The following is a 24,683-nucleotide window of genomic DNA, read 5'->3' on the forward strand; positions in this document are numbered from 1 at the left end:
CCAGTGAACTAATATACAGGTCTTTATCCCCCTATCTCTTAATTTCTTTAGAGAACAAAAATCTACGATCCTTAGATTTAAATTTATAACTGATCCAGCATCAATTGCTAAGTTACAAACTTGGTTCAGCCTTTGGGACGGGTTTTACTCCCCCATCACAGTGCGGACCGGGAAGTAAAATGCGGCAAGCATCGACTTCCGCGGAACCGGAAAATCCCATTGGCGGGTGGGAACGTTTCTGTTCCCGCCGACGGGGTCTTCTGGTCCGGACGTCGGCAACCATCTGCCGCGGGTTCCCCGGTGGCACAGAATACGAGCGACTGGACTCTGTTCACGCCAACCAATGTTGTGCCACATCCGACGCCGCAAAACACGGTGCAGGGGGTGAAAACTCCACCCTTTGTTTTTATCATTCTTTCAGGGGATGTGGACGTTGCGGGCTGGATCACCATTCATTGTCCATCCCTAATTGCCCTTGAGAAGGTGGCGGTGATTGATCTTCTTGAATCACTGCATCCCTGAGGTGTAGGTACGCCCACAGTGCTGTTAGAAAGGGAATTCCAGCATTTTGATTGAGCGACAGTGGAGGAATTGTGATATTTTTCCATGTCAAGATGGGGTGTGGCTTGGAGGTGAACCTGCAGGTGATGGTGTGCCTATGTAACTGCTGCCCTGCCCTTCCCAATGGTAGCCGCCTCAGGTTTCAAAGGAGGCTTTCAAGTCAGGGTGGTGAGTGACTTGGATGGTAACTTCCAGTGATGGTGTTCCCAGGTATCTACTGTCCTTATCTATGAGGAGAGATTGATCAGTTTGGGCTTATACTTGCTGGTGTTTAGAAGGATGAGAATGAATCTGATCGAGGTGTATAAAATACTAAAAAGGATTGATAAAGTAAACGTAGATCAAATATTCCCCCCTTGTGGGGCAATCTGGAACGAGAGATCACAGATATATGCTGAGAGGTTGTAGATTTAGAATGGAGATGAGGAGGAACTACTTCTTGCAGAGGGTGGTGATTTGTGGAACTCGCTGCCCCATAGTGCGGTGGAATCTGAGTCATTAAATGGTTTCAAGAAGGAGGTAGATATATTATGGTGATAAAATGGGTTAAAGGGATATGGGGAACAGGTGAGGAGGTGGATTTGAGAGATAAGTCATGATCTGATTGAATGGCAGAGCAGGCTCGTGGGTCTAAATTGGCTACTTCTGCTCCTAATTCCTAAGTCCCTATGTTTCCTATGCCCTTGTCCTTCTAGATGGTAGTGTTTGTGGGTTTGGACGTTGCTGCTACACTGCTGCTATTGTGCATTTGTGGTGGAGGGAGTAAATGCTTGCGGAAGGGGTGTCAATCAAGCGGGCTGTTTTGTCCCAGATGGTGTCGAGCTTCTTGAGTGTTGTTGGAGCTGCACTCATCCAGGCAAGTGGAGAATATTCCATTGCACTCCTGACTTGTACCTTCTAGATGGTGGACAGGCTTTGGAGGGGGGGTGGGGGGGTGGGGGGGCACGGGAGGGGGGAGTCAGGACATGAGGTACTTGGTGCAGGATTCCAAGCCTCTGACCTGCTCTGGTAGCCACAGTGTTTATATGGCTTGTCTAGTTTAGTTTCTGATCGATGGTAACTCCCAGGATGTTGATAGTGCAGGATTCAGCGATGGTTAAACCATTGAATGTCAAGGGGCGGTGGTTAGATCCTCTCTTGTAGGAGATGATCATTGTCTGCCGCTTGTGTGGCATGAATGCCACTTTCCACTTGTCAGCCCAAGCATGGATATGGCGGAACCCAAACGGAGTGTCATTGAGCAAGTTATTGCTAAGTAAGTGCTGCTTGATAGCGCGGTTGATGACCCATTCCATAACTTTGCTGATGATTGAGTGTAGACTGATAGGGCAGTAATTGGCTGGGTTGGAATTGTCCTGCTTTTTGTGAACAGGACATACCTGGGCAAATTTCCACATTGCCGGGTAGATGCCAGTGTTGTCGCTGTACTGGAACAGGGGTACGGCAAGTTCTAGAGCACAAGTCTTCAGTACTATTTCCGAATATTGTCAGGGCCCATGGCATTTACAGTATCCGGGGCCTTTAGCCATTTCTTGATGTCATGTGGGTTGAATCGAATTGTAATCAGCAGGAGGTTTCCTTGCCCATGATTGACCTGATGCCATGAAACCTCTTGGAGCCCAGAGTTGATGTTCAGGATTCCCAGTGCAACTCCCTCCTGACTGTATACCACTGTGCCACCACCTCTGTTGGGTCTGTCCTGCCAGTGGGACATGACATATCCAGGCACGGTGGGAGTGGTGTCTGGGACCTTATGTGCAAGGTGTGATTCCATGACTATGACTATGGCAGGCTGTTCCTTGACTAGTCTGTGAGACAGCTCTCCTAGTTTGGATGAGGATGAAGTCTAGTATGTTTTTCCCTCTTGTTGGTTCGCTCACCACCTATCACAGATCCAGTCTAGCAGTTATGTTCTTTAGGACGCAGCCTATTTCCTATCATACGCCGAGTTGTGCCTTGTAGGTGGTGGACAGGCTTTGGGGAGTCAGGAGGTGAGTTACTCACTGCAGGATTCTTAGCTTCTTACCTGCTCTTGTAGCCACAATATTTATATGGCCTGCCGGTTAAGTTTCTGATAAAAGATAACTCCCAGGATGTTGATGGTGAGGGATTCAGCAATGGTACTGTCATTGAATGTCATGGGGAGATTGTTAGATGATCGCTAAATGGACATGGTCATTGTCTGGCATTTGTGTGTCATGAATGTTATTTGCCACTTTTCAACACAAAGTCTGAATGTTAACCAAGCCTTGCTGCAGATGAGCACAGTACCCGAGGAGTGCTGAACATTGTGCAATCATCAGTAAAAATCCCCACTTCTGACTTTGTGATAGAGGAAAGATCATTGATGAAGCAGCGGAAGATAATTGAGTCTACGAACCACCCTGAGGAACTCTTGCAGCATTGTTCTGGGGTGGAGATGATTGACCTCCAACCCACAACCATCTCCCTTTGTCCCAGGTATGACTAACTAGTGGAAAGATTTCCCCCTGATTCCCGTTGATTTCAGTTTTGCTCGGGCCCCTTGATGCCATACTTGATGCAATGCTGCCTTGATATCAAGGTAAGTCACTCTCACCACACCACTGGAGTTCAGCTATTTTGTGCAATGTTTGGACTAAGGCTGTAAAGCGATCAAGAGCTGAGTGACCCTGGCAGAATCCAAACTTAGTGTCAGTGAACAGTTATTGCTGAGTAAGTGTGGCTTGATAGCATTATCGATGACTTCTTCAATCACTTTATGGTATTTGAGCATGGACTGATGGCATGATAATTGGTTGGGTGGATTTACTATGCTTTGTGAGAATAGGACATGCCTCAGCAATTTTCCACAATGCCAATAGTTGCGTGTCGTAGCTGTACTGGAACAGCCTTACAAGGCCGCAGCTACCGTAGGAGCATGGGTCTTCAGCACTATTGCTGGAATGTTGCCAGAGCCCATCGTCTTTGCAGTACCTTGTGCTTAAGTCATTTTTTTCATATCACATGGAGCCAACCGAATTGGCTGAAGGTTGGCATTTGTAATGCTGGGGACCTCAGGAGGAGGCCTTGATAGATCAGCCACTCGACACTTCTGGCTGAATATTATTGCAAACACTTCAGCCTTGTCTTTTGCACTGATGTACTGTGCTTCCACATCGTTGAGGATGGGGTAGTTATGGTGCTTCCTCCTTCAGTGCCTACCACCATTCATAGCTGGAGATTTCCTTGCCCATGTTTGACCTGATGCCATGAGACTTGATAGGGTCCAATTCGTTATCGAGACCTCCCAGGGAAACTCTGTCTCGAGTGTATACCATTGTGTCGCGCCTCTGGTGGGTCTGTCCTGTTGGTGGGACAGAACATAACCAGGGATGTGATGGTGTGTCTGTGACATTGTATGTAAGGTATGATTCAATGAGTATGACTTTGTCAGGCTGTTGCTTGATCGGTCTGTGGGACAGGTCTCTCCTTTGTGTGTAGACGTATTTCCTAATTTTACTCCTGAAAGTACGGCTCTAATTTTTAGACTATGGTCGCAGCCCTAGGTTCCCCAAGTCAGCAGAAATACTTTCACTTTGCCCTATTCATTCCACCTACCATCTTGGAAACATTGATCAAATCACCCCTTAACCTTCTAAAGTCCAGGGAATACAATCTGAGTTTGTGTAATCTCTCCTCAATTTATCCTTTAGAGTTTAGGTATCTGTCTAGTAAACCTGCAGTGCTGTACTGCACTGAGTGAGGCTTGTTTACCTCAGTTGGCTGGACAGCTGGTTTGTAATGCAGGGTGAGGCGGAGAGTGTGGGTTCATATTCCGGTACCAGATGGTTATTCATGAAGACCCTACCTTCTCAATCTTGCCCCTCGCCTGAAGTGTGATGATCCTCAGGTTAAATCAGCTCTTCCCCTCAAAGGGGAAAGCAGCCTATGATCACCTCTGAATTTAAAGGCTAGTACTTCATTAGTCTTTTGAATTATTTTCTGTTCCTGCTTGTGATATTTTCATGATGTATGTATTTACATTCCTAACTCTCTTTGGGCCTCCTCTGTTTCCAGGTTTTCACCATTTAGAAAGTACCCTGTTCTTTTCAGGACTCATATTTGCCTTCATTGAAATCTATTAATATCTCTTTGTAATATTGCACTTCATCTGTACTATCTATGTCCCATCAGCCAATTTGGACATGTGGCTTTCTATCCTATCAACAAAGTTGTTAATAAATGCAGTGAGCAGTTGAGACTGTGACACAAATCCTTGCGGGACACCACTCGCCACAACCTGCTATTTAGGGCACCTGTACATTTTTCCTGCTCTCTGTATCCTACTACCCAGCCAATTTCCTAACCAGGTCAATAATTCCTCCTCAATCCCATGGACTTCGAATTTAGGTAACTGTCTCTTGAGAGGGGCTTACGCAAATGACTTCTGGAAGTCATTACAAATATCATCCATAGACATTTGCTTTTACATCATGTAGTACCCTCAATAACGACACGAGAGTGTAGAATGGTAAATGAAGGCTTTAATAAGCAGATAACTAGTCAGTGACCGAGACGTGTGCTTACTGAGTGCCACCTATAGGGCGTCACCTCATATACGGCTCCCTGGTGGGTGGAGCCGGAGGCGGAGTCCCCCAGGGTTCCAAACCCGGTCTTAAAGGGGCATCACCTACATGGTGTTAAGGGTACAGTAACCATTCATCACACATCACTTTAGTCACTTCTATAATGCCCTTTACAAACCCAGGACATCCTTAAGTGTTTTACAGACAAAAAGGGCTTTTAATATGTTGTCAATTGTTGTACTGTAGGATAGGCAGCAGCCAATTTTTACATAACAAGAGAAACAAACAGCAAAGAAATAAATGACCTGCTAATTGCCACCAATCTGAAATATTAACTTGATTCATCTCTCTGCAGGTGTGATCGACCTGCCAGAATATTTCCAGCATTTACTCTTTTTATTTCTCTTTTTCAGTATCTTTAGTATATTGATAATCTGTTTTCGAGATGTTGGGTGGGATTCTCTGGTCGGCGACGCTGAAATCGCGTTCGGCTGGACAATCCAAGTTGGTGCTGCAATCGGGGGCGGCGCTGCTTTTGCGATGCTCCGCCCCCTACAAAATGGCGTACTCTAAGAGTACTCAGCATGGAACATGCCCTTCGGCCCACGATGTTGTGCCGAACGTTTGTCCTAGATTAAGAACAAATTAATCTACACCCCATCATTCTACCGTAATCCATGTACCTATCCAATAGCCGCTTGAAGGACCCTAATTTTTCCGACTCAACTACTTCCACAGGCATTGCATTCCATGCCCCCACTACTCTCTGGGTAAAGAACCTACCTCTGACATCCCCCCATATCTTCCACCATTCACCTTAAATTTATGTCCCCTTGTAATGGTTTGTTCTACCCGGGGAAAAAGTCTCTGACTGTCTACTCTATCTATTCCCCTGATCATCTTATAAACCTCTATCAAGTCTCCCCCATCCTTCTCTGTTCTAATGAGAAAAGGCCTAGCCCCCTTAACCTTTCCTCTTCGGACCTACTCTCCATTCCAGGCAACATCCTGGTAAATCTCCTTTGCACCTTTTCCAAAGCTTCCACATCCTTCCTAAAATGAGGTGACCAGAATTGTACACAGTACTCCAAATGTGGCCTCACCAAGGTCTGTACAGCTGCATCATCACCTCACGGCTCTTAAAATCAATCCCTCTGCTAATGAACGCTAGCACACCATAAGCCTTCTTCACAGCTCTATCCACTTGAGTGGCAACTTTCAAAGATGTATGAACATAGACCCCAAGATCTCTCTCCTTCTCCACATTGCCAAGAACCGTACTGTTAACCCTGTATTCCGCATTCATATTTGTCCTTCTAAAATGGACAACCTCATACTTTTCAGGGTTAAACTCCATCTGCCACTTCTCAGCCCAGCTCTGCATCCTATCTATGTCTCTTTGCAGCCGACAACAGCCCTCCTCGCTATCCACAACTCCACCAATCTTCGTATCGTCTGCAAATTTATTGACCCACCCTTCAACTCCCTCATCCAATTAATGAAAATACAAACAGCAGAGGACCCAGAACTGATCCCTGCGGTACGCCACTGGTAACTGGGCTCCAGGCTGAATATTTGCCAACCTTCACCACTCTCTGACTTCTATTGGTTAGCCAGTTCGTTATCCAACTGGCCAAATTTCCCACTATCCCATGCCTCCTTACTTTCTGCATAAGCCTACCATGGGGAACCTTAACATATGCCTTACTAAAATCCATGTACACTACATCCACTGCTTTACCTTCATCCACGTGCTTGGTCACCTCCTCAAAGAATTCAATAAGACTTGTGAGGCAAGACCTACCCCTCACAAATCTGTGCTGACGATCCCTAATCAAGCAGTGTCTTTCCAGATGCTCAGAAATCCTATCCCTCAGTACCCTTTCCATTACTTTGCCTACCACCGAAGTAAGACTAACTGGCTTGTAATTCCCAGGGTTATCCCTATTCCCTTTTTTGAACAGGGGCATGACATTCACCACTCTCCAATCCCCTGGTACCACCCCTATTGACAGTGAGGACGAAAAGATCATTGCCAACGGCTCTGCAATTTAATCTCTTGCTTCCCATATAATCCTTGGATATATCCCGTCAGGCCCGGGGACTTGTCTATCCTCAAGTTTTTCAAAATGCCCAACACATCTTCCTTCCTAACAAGTATTTCCTCGAGCTTACCAGTCTGTTTCACACTGTCCTCTCCAACAATATGGTTCCTCTCATTCGTAAATACTGAAGAAAAGTACTCGTTCAAGACCTCTCCTTTCACTTCACACTCAATACACAATCTCCCGCTACTATCCTTGATCGGACCTATCCTCACTCTAGTCATTCTCATATTTCTCACATATGTGTAAAAGGCCTTGGGGTTTTGCTTGATCCTACCCGCCAAAGATTTTTCATGCCCTCTCTTAGCTCTCCTAATCCCTTTCTTCAGTTCCCTCCTGGCTATCTTGTATCCCTCCAATGCCCTGTCTGAACCTTGTTTCCTCAGCCTTACATAAGTCTCCTTTTTCCTCTTAACAAGACATTCAACCTCTCTTGTCAACCATGGTTCCCTCACTCGGCCATCTCTTCCCTGCCTGACAGGGACATACATATCAAGGACACGTAGTATCTGTTCCTTCAACAAGTTCCACATTTCAATTATGTTCTTCCCTGACAGCCTATGTTTCCAACTTATGCACTTCAATTCTTGACTGACAGCATCGTATTTACCCTTCCGCCAATTGTAAACCTTGCGCTGTTGCACGCACCTATCCCTCTCCATTACTGAAGTGAAAGTCACAGAATTGTGGTCACTATCTCCAAAATGCTTCTCCACTAACAAATCTATCACTTGCCCTGGTTCATTACCAAATACTAAATCCAATATGGCCTCCCCTCTGGTCGGACAATCTACATACAGTGTTAGAAAAGCTTCCTGGACACACTGCACAAACACCACCCCATCCAAACTATTTGATCTAAAGAGTTTCCACTCAATATTTGGGAGGTTGAAGTCGCCCATGACTACTACCCTGGAACTTCTGCACCTTTCCAAAATCTGTTTCCCAATCTGTTCCTCCACATCTCTGCTACTATTGGGGGGCCGATAGAAAACTCCCAACAAGGTGACTGCTCCTTTCTATTTCTGACATCAACCCATACTACCTCAGCAGGCAGATCCTCCTCGAACTGCATTTCTGCAGCTGTTATATTATCTCTAATTAATAATGCCACACCCCCATTTCTTTTACCACCCTCCCTAATCTTATTGAAACATCTGTAACCAGGAACCTCCAACAACCATTTCTGCCCCTCTTCTGTCCAAGTTTCCATGATGGCCACCACATCGTAGTCCCAAGTAACGATCCATACCTTAAGTTCACCCACCTTATTCCTGATGCTTCTTGCATTGAAGTACACATACTTCAACCCATCTCCGTGCCTGCAAGTACTCTCCTTTGTCAGTGATCCCTTCCCCACTTCCTCACTACACGCTTTGACGTCCTGAACATTGGCTACCTTAGTTGCTGGACTACAAATCCGGTTCCCATTCCCCTGGTTTAAATTAGTTTAAACCCTCCCGAAGAGTACTAGAAAACCTCCCTCCCAGGATACTGGTGCCTCTCTGGTTCAGATGCAATCCGTCCTGCTTATACAGGTCCCACCTTCCCCAGAATGCACTCTAATTATCTAAACACCTGAAGCCCTCCCTCCTACACCATTCCTGCAGCCGCGTGTTCAACTACACACTCTCCCTATTCCTAGCCTCGCTATCGCGCGGCACCGGCAACAAACCAGAGATGACAACTCTGTCTGTCCTGGCTTTTAACTTCCAGCCGAACTCCCTAAACTTGTTTATTACATCCGCACTGATACACTATCAATAACACACTATCAATAACACACGATGAGCGATGAACGTAACTGAGGCTTTAATACACTAAACAGCAAGCCTCCTGCCTCTGGACCCGAACTGGGTCTGGAGGCGGAGACTTGCCACCTTTATACAGAAGCCTAAGGGGAGGAGCCACAGGCAGAGCCAGCCTGGACAAGCCCAGGCATGCACAATACAATATAGTACATATAGTGCAATAACGTGGTTTACCACCCCCCTTTTCCTACCTATGTCGTTGGTACCAATGTTCACCACGACTTCTGGCTGCTCCCCCTCCCCCTTAAGGATCCTGAAGACACGATCCGAGACGTCATGGACCCTGGCACCTGGGAGGCAACAAACCATTCGAGAATCTCACCCGAGAGTCATACCTCAGGCCTTCCCTCGATGCTCAGCCCCTAATGGGCTGCGTTCCCGATGGCGTCAGTCGTGTGTGGCATTTATTTCCAGGAACTCGGCTTGGCGTCTAAGTCCAGTGCCGCCACAGTTTGGGTGGGGGGGAGCCGATCCGCGGGCAGGTGGGCTTTGGCAGGCCGGGTCCACACGCGGTCGGCGCTATGTTGCATGGCATGGCTGGCCTCCGCCGTGCGCGGCCACGGACCCGGTAATTCTCCAGCCGTACCCGCGGCTAGAGCCGGGTGCTCTACACTGTGTGCCTGCTCGGCCCCCACCCGACGGAGGATCGGTGGCCGTTTTGTGCCGTTTTTTCGGTCGTAAAACACCACCGCTCCCACACCGGTGTCAGCACTTAGTCGAAGAATCCAGCCCGTTGTTTGTGAGATAGATATTGGAGGAAGCCTCTGCTCTTCTTCAAATCCAAAGCTTTCTCTTTAACCTTTATTCAGTCACTATAGAGATTCTGGGTTCTCATGCGGATACCAGGTTACTCTTCAATCTTTATCTGGTCTGGGTTGTAGTTTGACTGAAGCATTTCCCCTGATAAAATCTGCTACTGATTCTTACTGTTGCTGCTTCTAACGTGAGGATCAGATCAGAGAATGACAGGCATCTCAGTACAGAGACACAAAGGGGCGGGAGACAGGAGGGGGAATTTGGGGAAAAAGGCCCCTGGGCTGTGGAAGCAAGACCTGTGTCCTCACTGTGCTGCGCTAGACTCAAGCGCCTGTCAAGTCCACACCCACTTCTGAGAAGCATCATTAAACAGGCTTTTCTCCAGTCAGTGCTCTGAAAATCTGCTGCCAAGAAATTCTTCTGGTGTTCCACCCCCAGGCCCATTGTCTCTCTGTGCTCTCATGCCTCACTTTCTGATCTTTCTGCCCGTCACCCTTCTCTGTTCTGTCTTTGCTTCTGCCCACAGGAGGGAGTTGAAGCAAACATTGTACATTTTTAGCAGGTCTAACCAGATCTACAAAGCTGAGAAAAAATAAAATAAGTAAAAACGGAACACTGCAAATTAAACTTAAATGGAATTATAGTTGCATTACGCAATATCGCTGAATATTGATTCAGATTTCCTGGAAGCCAATCGATCTTTTGGCAGCCAATGGTATATTGCAACACATTAATTTATTTGTTAGATGCTCACAAAGACTACTATATGCTTGTAAGCCTGTCCAATGCAAGTTGTATGAAAGGCATGGAGTCTGTGTGGAGTGTCCCTTGAGTTAAAACGTTGCATAGCTTTGATCATTGATTAGAATTGTTTCCGTTTTCAGGATGTGGTGCCGAAGTTTAATTTCTTCACTATTCATAGTTGGCTAGTTCATAGTATTCATAGTAGAGTTGAATACGAGTAAACGGGTCGGACATCCCTTCAAGAGTCATATGCCAGCCAGACTGTATACGGGTGGCTGCTTTCCTTCCTGGAGGACATTAACAATCCATTTGGATTTCTTCACTGTTCTGGCAACTTTCATAGTTACTTTTCTAACCCCACAGTTCAACTGATTTATTAAATTACATTTGTCAACAGTGGATTTGAACTTGGGGAGCACTAATTCAGGACATCACATAGCCCAATACAGTCTGCACGCGAGTATTAATGTGGTTTACCCCTTAAAAGTGGAGGATGGTCCAGCTGACCACCATTTTCTGTGCTCTGTCCAAGATCTACAAGCCATTGAAGTGCCAACTGATGTTTAATCTCAGCTCAGGCACTGACTAGAGAAACTTGCCTCTGCCAGCAAAGTTAAAGTCAGGTGAGAGACACATGGCAGTTGTGAGGCTGCCTAGAGCCCTCATTTGGAATGAAAAAAGAACTTTGGTTCATCAGTAAATATTGTAAAGGGGATCAACGAGATGCAAAAACTATCCAAAGTGCTCAATGTGGTTAATATGTTTATAAAGTAGTGCCTTTATAATCATGTATGGTTTAAGACTTAGGGCAAGGTTCTCTGGCCTCCCCGTGGCGTGTTTCTTGGCGGCCTGAGGTGGCCAACCATTGGCCAGCGACGGGATCTTCTGGTTCTGCTGTTGTCAATGGGTTTTCCCATTGAATCCACCGCACACTGCTGGGAAACCTGTGGCGGTGGTGCGCCATTGGCGTGCTGGGAGATCCAGTCAACGTGAATAGCTGGAAAATCTAGACCTTTTTGTTACTAAAGCTAAATGAGGAGCTGGATCTGCGACCTCGCATAAGTGCTACGGGACCTGACGAGTTGCATGTCCCACAGCTCACCCTACTTCTCTCTGTATGCCCCCCACAGGGCTGGGTCTTCATTGGGCTGACCGAGATGTGACTCCAGGACGAGTGCCTCCTTCTCCAACTCCGCGACCCTGGATTTTAGCCTCGTGTCGACCTCCTCGCATACTCCTGACAGAAACGGATGGTAGTCTTTCCCACATCCCATCATCACCTCAAGGATGGGAAGCCTCCCCACTTCCTTCTCCAGCCGACCCAGAAGTGACAAAATGAGTCCAGGAACTGCTCGCCCTCTGGCAGCAGGTTGTTAAAGTGCGGACCGCGACTGAGCGCAAGATGCAGCGAGCTACGTCAATGCCAGATGGTGGTCCAAGCACGGCACCTGCAGCACAGAAGCCAACGGAATGTGGGACAGGTCCTCCCATGAAATGTAAAGGTGGTCAATTTGGGACGCTCCCATTCCAGGCCTCACATAAGTGCATATGCTGGAGTCAGGATGGAGATGTCGCCAGACGTCCATCAAGTTGAGGGATCCAACCAGGTCCCTTAACTTCACCACCACTGGAATGCAGCGCTGGGTACCAAGGCTGTCCCATGTCTCGAGGGTGCAGTTGAAATTCAGCCTGCGCTGCACGTTCCAACCCATGTCCAGCACCCCTTTTGCATAGGTGCGGGAAGACTGGACAAGCAGAGTTGAGTTCTACCAACGGTCGAGGGATAGCTGCATTCTGTCCCGGTGACTGCATTTTGTTATTAGAAAGTCTGGGAGTTCCTCAGGGGGGTGATGAGGGGTGATTTGGTGAGCGGCACAAGGATGTTCACTGCCTTGCTACTGATAGACTCTATTTCATCCCCAGTACCACCACCGTGCTGCTGTCCTCATCTCGCCAGTCACCGTCCAGATCCACGTCCTCTGTCACATGAAGTGTGGTGGACGGCACGGACCTGTCAACTAGCCCAGAGTCTACCCCGATCCCATCCCAGGGTTGATGAAGTGGGGGGGGGGGGGGCGTCCTCTCAGGCTTCTCTTGAGATTCTCGGCCAGAAGGAGGCTGTGGATTAGAACCCCACTCCGCCCCAGACACTGGGTCACCTGATAAATCCGGAAAGATCTCTGTGACCAGGACGGAGGTGCCCAGCGTTGAAGGTTGGGAAGAAGAGATGGGGCCCTCCTTGGTGCCACAGCATTCTGAAAATGAACACATCCGGGGTGCAAAACTGCACTGGGTAGAAAGAGGTCTCGGGGTTCCCATCCACACCCAGCCCTGATGAGTTCTGCTCTGGTGGGAGGGGAGGTGCTGCAACAGCTCAGGTCTTTTTGTTTCTATTTTTGGTTTTCTTGTTCCGGGGACAGGGTGTGATGTCAAGGGGTAAGGGCAGGGGAATTACTCTCCCTTCATTTGGGGAGGCGATGTTTCTCGCTCCACAAGCCGCAGAGTCCTCCCCTCCATGGAGTCACGCCTCTTTCAGCATGTGGGGCGGGGGGGGGGGGGGGGTGCGCACTTGCACCAGGGAAACCTCCATCCCAGGATCCTACCCCCGCACCACTGCCCCTTCCCTCGACGCTCCGCCCCTGGGGTCGTGGTCTGGTCAAAGTGACCACCGACTCAATGTCGCAACATTCACTGCCGCAACTCTTGGGGACCCGTGCAGAGACGACACCAGGTCCAGCACCCTACGCAGAGGCATTGATGGGCCCGGGATGTTGTGGTGTGGCAGCAGGCTTCGGTGTATCATTTCCCCCCCCCCTCCCCCCTTCCCCTCCCTCTCCCCCCCTCCCCCCTCTCTTCCCCCTCCCCCTTCCCTCCCTCCCCCCCCTCCCCCCCTTCCCCCCCCCTCTTCCCCCCCCTCTCCCCCTCTCTTCCCCCCCCCTCTCTTCCCCCCCCCTCTCTTTCCCCCCCCCCCGAGGTGCTCATTGCTGTTGGCGTGCCCTCCCCTTGCAGGGGGACAGTTGGCATATCAGTGCAGGGTGGGGTGGGGGGGCGGCGGTGCCAGCCACGGTCACTTTGGTGTTAGCAGCAGCCTTGGGGGTGGGACAATTCTTGCGGATATGCCCCACTGCAGGCGTGGCACCGCACGCGGTCTGGGGACCAAGGGACCTGGTAGGTGTCAGCACCACTCCGGAACTTACCTTCCCAGTAGATAGAGGTGGGAGAGGAGGAGCTCAGTGGGAATGAAGGGTGCGACCTTTGAGTATTATTCCTTTAGTGGTGGCCTCTAATGGGTCCATCGTGAGGTAAGACCTACCCGTCATGAGCCTTATTTTCCAGGGCAAGGTGGACTGCATGCTTGGTCTTTAGAAAAAAGACGCCCATTGCCCGGAAGCACAACACAATTGCTATGATGGGGTGGGTTTGGCACTTCACCCTGAATTTCTGGGTTACTGGTTTGAATGGTGACAGAGCCATGGGACTGTGGTGATATGTATTAGGGGTAATACGGTACACCACGTGTCGACAGGCTATTGGTGGAGGGATGCCAGGTCCTGTTAGGATCTGCCACCTACTGGACTCCACCCAGAAATGCCGGTATAAGAATCCAGTTTTTTCCTCCATTTCCCTCAGCAGTTGCATTCTGTAACCACGCTGCTGGGGATAAAGTTCTGCTTAATAAAGCCTTCAATTGACATTACCTCAACCTGCCTCGCGTCATATTGACGGTGCTACAACTTATTAAGCAGAATTTAAATTGAAGAAAACGACGTGGGAACATGGAGCTCCGAATCACCCCGGAGTGCCTGCGCATCGCACCCCAAGCAGCTAACTCGGCCTCTATCTTCAAACACTGGATGGCATGCTTTGAGGGCTACCTCCGAACGGCCCCCGGCACACCGACTGACGAACAAAAGATGCAGGTCCTCTATTCCAGGGTGAGTCCTGACGTCTACTCCCTTATCGAGGACGAGGACGGTTTCACCGGTGCCATCGCCGCGCTGAAGGATATCTACATCCGGCCCGCCAACCAGGTTTTTGCTCGCCACCAGTTCGCCACACAACGGCAATTTCCGGGGGAAATCGCTTGATGAGTTTTATAACGCCCTGCAGATCCTGGGTCGAAACTGCAACTGCCCGGCGGTAACAGCGAATGAACACACAGTGCTCCTGGTCCGCGATGCGTATGTGGCAGGTTTGGCCTCTTCCCAGATCCGCCAGAGGCTTCTGGAGAAAGAATCTCTGGGACTTACAGAAGCTCGGGCCCTGGCGGCATCCCTCGATGTGGCCTCGCGTAACGCCCGCGCCTACGCCCCCGACCGCACTACAGCCCCTTGGGCTCCGTGGACCCCCGCTGCGGTCGACTCTCCGACACCCCCCCCACCCCTGCAAACCTGCGCGGCCAAAACACCAGACCAACCGGGGGGGCCCCGCTGCTATTTTTGCAGCCAGCCGAAACACCCTCGGCAGCGATGGCCGGCCCGCGCGGCTACCTGCAAAAGCTGCGGGAAGAAGGGCCACTACGCGACGGTGTGCAAGTCCCGCGGGGTCGCCGCTATCTCCGGGGAAGAAACGGGACCACAGACCCAGCCCCCCCAGCGATCCACGTGTGACCAACGGACGCCGCCATTTTGGACCCCGGACGCCACGAGGGAGAGATGGGCGCCGCCATTTTGTCCACCCCCGACCGCGCTCGATCCGTGGACGCCGCCATCTTGGCTGAAGGACCCCGACACAGACGGCCACATGCTGCCTGATTACGATGCTCAACTTCAACAACCACGTCTGGCTTCGACGACCCTCGACCAGTCGCGACCCCGGACGCTCCAGACTGCAACCACTACAGTCCTAGTGAATGGCTACGAGACGCCTTGTCTTATCGACTCTGGGAGCACGGAGAGCTTCATTCATCCGGACACGGTAAGGCGCTGTTCCCTCGTAATTCGGCCAAGCACCCAGAAAATGTTCCTGGCGGCGGGATCCCACTCCGTTCAGATCACGGGGTTCTGCATCGCTCACCTAACGGTGCAGGGGAGGGAGTTCCGAAATTACCGGCTGTATGTCCTCCCCCATCTCTGTGCGCCCACACTCCTAGGGTTGGACTTCCAATGCAACCTCCAGAGTTTAACATTTAAATTTAGAGGCCCTATACCCCAACTGACTGTCTAAGGCCTCGTGACCCTCAAGGTTGGGCCACCTTCCTTGTTTGCGAACCTCACACCGGATTGCAAACCCGTCGCCACAAGGAGCAGACGGTACAGCGCCCAGGACCGAGCATTTATCCGGTCTGAAGTCCGGAGGCTGCTGAAGGAAGGCATCATCCAGGCTAGCAACAGTCCCTGGAGAGCCCAGCTGGTAGTTGTTAAGACCGGGGAGAAACAGAGGATGGTCATCGACTATAGTCAGACCATCAACAGGTACACTCAGCTAGATGCGTACCCTCTCCCCCGCATACCCGACATGGTCAATCGGATTGCACAGTACAAGGTCTTTTCCACCGTGGACCTCAAGTCCGCCTACCACCAGCTCCCCATCCGTCCCGGTGACCGCAACTATACTGCCTTCGAAGCAGACGGGCGGTTACACCACTTTTTAAGGGTTCCATTCGGCGTCACGAACGGAGTCTCGGTCTTAAACGAGAGCTGGACCGAATGGTTGATCAGCACGGTTTACGGGCCACGTTCCCGTATCTCGACAACGTCACCATCTGCGGCCACGACCAGCAGGACCACGACGCCAACCTCCAAAAATTCCTCCAGACCGCTCACGCCCTGAACCTCACTTACAACAAAGAAAAATGCGTGTTCCGCACCGATCGTCTAGCCATCCTGGGCTACGTAGTGCGTAATGGAGTGATAGGCCCCGACCCTGAACGCATGCGCCCCCTCATGGAGTTTCCTCTCCCCCACTGTGCCAAAGCCCTGTGCCTGGGCTTTTCTTATTACGCCCAGTGGGTCCCCCAGTACGCAGACAAGGCACGTGCACTAATCCAGTCCACTACTTTTCCCCTGACGACAGAGGCATGCCAGGCCTTTAGCCGCATCAAAACGGATATCGCAAAGGCCACGATGCGCGCCATCGACGAGTCCCTCCCCTTCCAGGTCGAGAGCGACGCATCGGATGTAGCTCTGGCGGCCACCCTCAACCATGCAGGCAGACCCGTGGCCTTCTTCTCCCGGACCCTCCACGCTTCAGAAATCCGCCACTCCTCAGTGGAAAAGGAGGCACAAGCAATAGTGGAAGCTGTGCGACACTGGAGGCATTACCTGGCCGGTAGGAGATTCACTCTCCTCACTGACCAACGGTCGGTTGCCATTATGTTCGATAATTCACAGCGGGGCAAGATCAAGAACGACAAGATCTTGCGGTGGAGGATCGAACTCTCCACCTTCAATTATGAGATCTTGTATCGTCCCAGAAAGCTGAACGAGCCGTCCGATGCCCTATCTCGCGGCACATGTGCCAATGTACAAGTGGACCGTCTACAAGCCCTCCACGAGGACCTCTGCCACCCGGGGGTCACTCATTTCTACCACTTCCTTAAGGCCCGCAACCTCCCTTACTCCGTCGACGACGTCCGACCAGTCACCAGAAACTGTCAGATCTGCGATGAGTGCAAACCGCACTTTTTCAGGCCAGATAGAGCGCACCTGGTTAAGGCCTCTCAACCCTTTGAACACCTCAGTTTGGATTTCAAAGGCCCCCTCCCCTCCACCGATCGCAACGCGTACTTCCTGAACGTCGTTGACGAATACTCCCGTTTCCCTTTCGCCATCCCCTGCCCCGACATGACCGCGTCCACGGTCATTAAAGCCCTCGGTACCATTTTTACACTGTACGGTTTCCCCGACTATATCCAGAGCGACAGGGGGTCCTCCTTTATGAGTGACGAACTGCGTCAATTCCTGCTCAGCAGGGGCATAGCCTCGAGCAGGACGACCAGTTACAACCCCCGGGGGAACGGGCAGGTAGAAAGGGAGAATGGAACGGTCTGGAAGGCCGTCCTGCTGGCCCTCCGGTCTAGGAGCCTTCCAATTTCCCGCTGGCAGGAAGTCCTCCCGGATGCCCTTCACTCTATCCGGTCCCTGATGTGCACCACCACGAATCAAACGCCTCACGAGCGCCTCCTCCTCTTTCCTAGGAAGTCCTCCTCTGGAACGCCACTTCCGACCTGGCTAGCAGCTCCGGGACCCATTCTGCTCTGGAAACATGTGCGGGCGCACAAGTCAGATCCGTTGGTGGAACGGGTGCATCTCCTTCACGCCAACCCGTAATACGCCTATGTGGAGTACCCCAATGGGCGACAGGACACGGTCTCCCTGCGAGATCTGGCGCCCGCCGGAGCTACCCACACCCCCCCAACGCCAATCACCACCTCCTCACTCCCGCCGGTTCATCCCGCAGCCACCCCCTTCCCGGGGGGTTCGGTTCTCCTCCCAGACCCGCCCAGGAGTAAGGACACAGGGGACAGCGCTACGCTCCCAGAGCCGACGGGACTCGAGCCAGCACCATCACCACCACGCCCGAGACGATCGGAAAGGACGACCAGGGCGCCCATCCGGCTTACCGAATCCCTTTAACTCTCAACGTTTTCAGTTATTGTGTCTTGTTATAGTTATGGCATCATGCCGACCCTGTTTGGCCCGTTGGCCCAGTTGAAGCGATAATTTTGTGTTTTGTTCAAAGCTACGGCACAGTACCGACTCTGTAAACCCCTACCACCATGCGAACCACCATCCCGCCGGGTTTTTTTTTAACAAGGGGTGAATGTGGTGGTATGTATTAGGGGTAATACGGTACACCACGTGTCGACAGGCTATTGGTGGAGTGATGCCAGGTCCTGATAGGACCTGCCACCTACTGGACTCAACCCAGAAATGCCGGTATAAGAACCCAGTTTTTCCCTCCATTTCCGTCAGCAGTTGCATTCTGTAATCACGCTGCTGGGGATCAAGTTCTGCTTAATAAAGCCTTCAATTGACATTACCTCAACCTGCCTCGCGTCATATTGACGGTGCTACAGGGACAGCAGGGGCCTGCCAAGCCACGACTCCCTCATAGTTGGCCCTGGAGGACCCTGCCACTGGTGAAGATAGTTTTGCCATTGAGGTGATGCTACCCGCCCCCCCGCCCCCGCATGTGATTTATTTTGTTTGGTTATGATGTGGGGGGAGAGCAAGGTGGTGGCGGCACTCTCCCCCAGGAGATAGATGGAGGAGTGAGGAAGGGAGAGAGAGAGACACTCACAGATGGAGAAGAGGGGAGGCAGGTCGTGAGGGAGGTACAGAAGCGTGGGGCACACAGGATGGGCTGGAGCCCCAGGTTTGGTGGAGAGGAGAGAAGGGGTTGGCCTTCAAATGCAGTTGGTGGGTGAGAGGACAGGGTCTTCAACCCAGGAGGGGACTAGCAACAAGTCCAAGATGGTTCTTTGTTTTACTTTCTGACCTATTTTAGCGCTAAATAAGGTAACAATCTTCCTCTCCTTGCAGTTGTTGCTCAGTCCAGTACTCCTGCTCCTCCGTCTCCTGCAGTCTGTGAGGTCTCCAGGCCTTCGGCCTCTGTAGTTGTTAGAATAAACTTCTTCCTCCTCGTTCTGTTGCTTGTGTAATGCAGGCAGCCTCAAAACCCAATCCCAGGGCCTCACCTGCAGTCTTGCCTCTCTCTCTCTGCCTTTCTCTCGCTCTCTCGAGCTCCCTGCGGTATTCTCCTTGATGGTAGAAATTGCCCGGGTCCAAATAAAGCAAAAGGAGGTGTACTTCTATTCAGTGGTGATATAGGTGACAGTGACAGCCTCCTCCTCCTTCCCAGGAATCAGGGGCGGGATTCTCCATTGGCTGACGCCGAAATCGAGAAACACGATTGGGCAGAGAATAGGTTCCGATGCCAAAGTCGCGCAGGGTGCCGATACAATGCCAAATCGCAATTCTCCGTCACCTCGACAATGGTGTCAATGCCGTCTGGAAACATGTACAATAACCGGCCATTGCAAATCATTAGCGGGCCTCACCCGGTATTCTCTGGGCCTCCGTGATGCGTTGCCTCCAATGGGCTGAGTTCCTGATGGCGTGGTTCACTTGCGCATTAAAAATTGGGAAACTGGAATTGTGGCTGATGAACGACAGAGAGGAGGTAGGAGAGGCATGACTGTGTGCTGCCAGGTCAGACACAGGTCGGGTAGGCTGGGGTTGGGTGGGGGGGGGGCCCTGCTCGGACCGGAGGGGAGAGGGTGGTGATGGGGGAACAGGCTGAATGGTCAGGGTGCCCCCCCCCCCCCAATGAGGCTGGGGCGGTGTCCAGGCACAGACTGCCATTTCTGCGTCCTGCAAGGCAGCCAGCTTGCTGCGCACCACACTGACCACCCACCTTCGCTTGGGTTCTGCACAGTGACACCGGCCTTATGGGTGCCTCCACCCCCCCAACCCCTCCACTTCCTCACCCCACCCTCCATCATACCCTGCCCCCAACCCGACCGCCACCTGCTGGCGGGGCATCAGTCGGCACACCCAGGGCAACCCCTTCGCCATCCCCTGCTCTGACATGACCTATGCATCCATTATCAAGGCTCTGCACAGCCTTTTCACCCTGTTCGGGTTCCCCGCCTATATCCGCAGTGATCGGGGCTCCTCCTTTATGAGTGACGAGTTGCGACAGTTCCTGCTCAGCAAAGGCATTGCCTCCAGCAGGACGACCAGCCATAACCCCTGGGGAAACGGACAGGTGGAGAGGGAGAACGAGACAGTCTGGAAGGCCGTCCTCCTGGCCCTACGGTCGAAAGGTCTCCCAGTCTCCCGTTAGCAAGAGGTCCTCCCCGATGCGCTCCACTCCATCCAGTCGCTCCTCTGTACAGCCACTAACGAGACTCCTCATGAACGGATGTTTGCCTTCCCCAGGAAGTCCACCTCCGGAGTCTCGCTTCCGTCCTGGCTGACAGTCCCGGGGCCCGTCCTTCTCCGCAAGGACACGGTCTCCCTTCGGGATTTGGCTCCTGCAGGCTCCCCGGCGACGATCACCACCACCCCCCACCCTTCACCGCCTTCCCCCACCACCGCCCACCTCCCTCACGAACTGACACCCGCAGGCCCACCTCCGCCCATACACCGTCCCGTCCCCCTTCGCCGACTCAACATCTGGGTGAAAAAGTAAACAACATGCTCTCGGACGCTCGGGTCTTGACGCCAGCACCCACACCACAGCGGGACTGAGACGGTCACAGTGGAGGGTCAAGGCCCCCGGCAGACTTGACCTTTAAGACCACTTCATCCCCGCCGGACTTTTTTTAAACAGGGGGTTGATGTGGTAAACCACGTTATTGTCTTATATGCATGGTGCTGTATGGTACATGCCTGGGCTTGTCCAGGCTGGCTCCGCCCGTGGCTCCTCCCCTCAGGCTTCTGTATAAAAGTGGCAAGCCTCCGCCTCCGGGCCCAGTTCGGGTCCAGAGGCAGGAGGTTTGCTGTTTAGTGTATTAAAGCCTCAGTTACGTTTATCACTCAGCATCTATTATTAATGGTGGATTCGCCATTTTGTTGTCTGTTTTCAAAGTAAGCAAAAGCTGGTTGGCAGGTTCGCAGATAGAGTTCCATCAGAAAGCCCTCAAACCACCTGCATGCCATCCAAGCAGCCACAACAATTAACAGCAATACCTTGAAAATGGTAGATCCTAAACACCTGAAGCCTGTTCTAAGGTCATCAGAGAATCAACCTCCTAGAAATTTGACTGTAGCAAACCTTACTGCCTACTGAGAATTCTTTGCTTTACAAGGCTCTCACATCAACTTTAAAGCATCAACTTCATCTAAGGTCTGCCACTGAGGAAACTGAGATAATTACAAGCTGCAGCATTGTACTAATTTCCTCTGTGTCTAATCTCTCTGAGTGTGACTGTGTGAGATGAGTGGGTGAAAAGTTGTTATTTTGGGGGGAAAGTGAGTGAGAATAAATAAAACTCACAAAAGCTTTCTGCTGAAATTATTTAATTGGGACCTACACTCCAAGGGAAAAGAAAATACACATCTTACATGCAAAACAACTCTCATCATGGGCAATAAAGGGAACACTTAAATTCTGTCCATAATGCTCATTATCGGATGGACTAGCATCTTGCATTCTAGATTCACACGGACTGTGGGATTCCATTCAGCTCCCCTTGGTTTGTTGTTGGTGTGACTAGCTTCCAAAATGGCCATGTTGTTAATGCAGCAAGTGAGACCCTTCCCAACGCCCTGTCTTTCTATTGTTACCTTCACTGTAATCCTAAAGAAAGGGTCTTGTGGTCGTCCGATGGGTAACCATAGCCCACCAGTCAACTCAGCAGTAAAAAGCCAATTGATTGCAGAGAGAGCTGATGCTTACAAAGTTCACATACAAGCATTTCCCAGGGTGCATCAGTCACTATATAGCAATGAGAATTCTGGATGATATGACCCTCTTCAGCTCAGCACCATTGAGGCAAATTGTAGCCCCTTAGTCCTCCATTGAGCAGAATGAGGTACCTAACCAGACTAGTTAGCTGTTGCCACAGCTTGATCCAAATCGTTGAATCAGATTGAAAAGTACCGAATGAGGCCATTGCAAAGAAATTATATCAACAGTGAGAACAAATGTATGCCTAGGTGTGTCCTGAAAGCAGCTTGCATTGAACGCTTACTAAACAGAAATGATTTGTGGCACTAGCACACTGGCCCAGAACTTTGATCCTGGGTCAGAATCCATCCTCATTCTCATTCAAATCACACAAAAAATTGCCGACTTACCTTCCTATGATTTTTTGGGTCCACCTTCTGACAGAGTTCTCTTCAAAACTCCCACAGTGCAGAAATCCTCACCAGGAGCACTAGAGAGATTCAGTGTAGAAGCTACACCACCCTCCCTCCCTCCCTTTTTACAGCACTAGTTGCCATTTTTCAATAAGCAGAGTGTTTAACAGCCCTGAAGCCAGTTTGGGAAGCTGAGGAGAGAAGATAAGGGATTATGTAAGATAAGGGGTGGATGTAAGTGAGGAGGTAGCGTGACAGGTAGGTGGGTGAGAGGGTCGGGTGGAATGTGGTAGTTGAGTCAAGGGGATTAGTCAGGTGTTCAGTGGGTAGTTGATAAAATGTTCTTTTTTGCCACAATGCCGTTATGTACATTATATCAGATCCATCCGTTTCAAGCAGATTGTGGTTTTATAAGGGGATTTCTCGACCTCTTAAGCTTCCTGCACTACTTCCTTGCTGAGATCTTACAGTCTATTTGTTTAAGCAATCTATATTGAACCGATGGATGGTGGAGCTAGTTCTTTGTAAACCAGCATTACTTTCTCAGGTTTGTGTAAGGATAGTTCATGACTATTTCAATTTCTCTGAAGATAGCTATTCAAACATCTTGAGGATGGAAGGCATCTCCCTTTCTTCAGAAGGCTGCATAAACAGTGGCGTCTGCTTTTGCATGGCCCCAGTACAGCAGCACCAAACCAAACAGGAACACTATGTGCGAGATTCTCCACTCCCGCGCCGTTTGGGAGAATCGCCTGGGCTGCCAATATTTCCCGGGACGCCGGTCCGACGCCCTCCCGCGATTCTGCCAAGCGGCAGGAACGGCCCCATCGAGTTCTGCGGGCCGCAGGCCGGAGAATTGCCGGAGACACCCAAAATGGCGATTCTCCGACACCCCCGCTATTCTCAGACCCGGATGGGCCGAGCGGCCAGGCCAAAACGGCGGGTTCCCCCCGGCGCCATCCACACCTGGTCGCTGCCATCGGGAACAGCGCGGGAGCGCTGGGGGGGTAAAGGCCTGCCCGGGGGGGGGGGGGGGGGGGAATCCTGCACCGGGGGGTACCTCAAATGTGGCATGGTCCGTGATCGGTGCCCACCGATCGTCGGGCTGTCCTCTCCGAAGGAGGACCTCCTTCCTTCCGCGGCCCCGCAAGAAGATGGCGGAGGAATCTTGCGGGGCGGACTCTGAGAGGATGGCAACCACGCATGCGCGGGTGACGCCAGTTATGCGGCGCCGCCTTTACGCGGCGACAAGGCCTGGCGCGTGTAGATGACGCGTCCCCGATCCTAGCCCATTGTCAGGGCCTGAATCGGTCGGGATCGGGGCCGTTTCGCGCCGTCGTGGACCTCGACGGCGTTCATGACGGCGTGGGCACTTCGGCGCGGGAGTGGAGAATCCCGCCCATTGAGAGTGGACAGGCTGCACAGATTCCATACACAGAAACATATAACCGGACACATATAGACAGAAAAACCACCACAGAAAGGCATACACACACACATGCTCACAGACTGACACCTTTATTATCATATGCATATATATAGCGACTGATGCAGCCAAAATACACAAAATCCGATATGTATGGGCAGAAACACACAGAATGTACACAAAGTGAAATGAATATACACACCCACACATCTGCAAACAATCACACATACACAATCTCACACATAATCACATATACACAGTCACACAAAAACAATTACATACACACACACAATCACATATACACACACAATCACATGTACACAATCTCACACACACACACAATCAGATATAAACAATCACACACACAATCATACACGTGATCAATCATACGCACACAAAAATATCACACAAACAATTGCGCACACACATAAACAATCAATCACACACACACACACAATCAGATATACATAGTCACACAGACGAACAATCACACATACGTACACAAAAGTTTGAATTTTCAGGGACCCCAAAGATAGGGAAAGGAGGCAGGGTAGTGGTCCTGGGATGTGTGGCAGTTCTGGCACATCATTCCTGGAGGCCTTCAGTTTCCCAACATGATGGGTGGGCCTATCAACTGCCAGGAGGTAGCACACAGTAACAGGTTGATGTGTCAGCATTCCTGGCAGGCCTACAGGCTCTTCCTGTCTGCCTGGGTGTGGATACAGCCAACAATAGGTGTTTCTCTGGAGGTAGGAGGCCTCTTGTTGGTTCTCTAGCTTTGACAGCCTATTTACTGCCCTTAACTGGACAGGAAGTTTGATTCTGCGGCAATTAAGGGAATGTCTCCTTGAAAATCTTATTACTATGCAGTTTTTCCCCAGAGGCAGTTTCAGATTCTAAAATAAACCCAGTTCCTATTTCCAACCTGCATAATGAAAATTTAACACATAATCACACACACATATGCAATTAATCACATG

Source organism: Scyliorhinus torazame, chromosome 1 (genome assembly GCF_047496885.1).
Source record: "Scyliorhinus torazame isolate Kashiwa2021f chromosome 1, sScyTor2.1, whole genome shotgun sequence".
Classification (NCBI taxonomy): domain Eukaryota; kingdom Metazoa; phylum Chordata; class Chondrichthyes; order Carcharhiniformes; family Scyliorhinidae; genus Scyliorhinus; species Scyliorhinus torazame.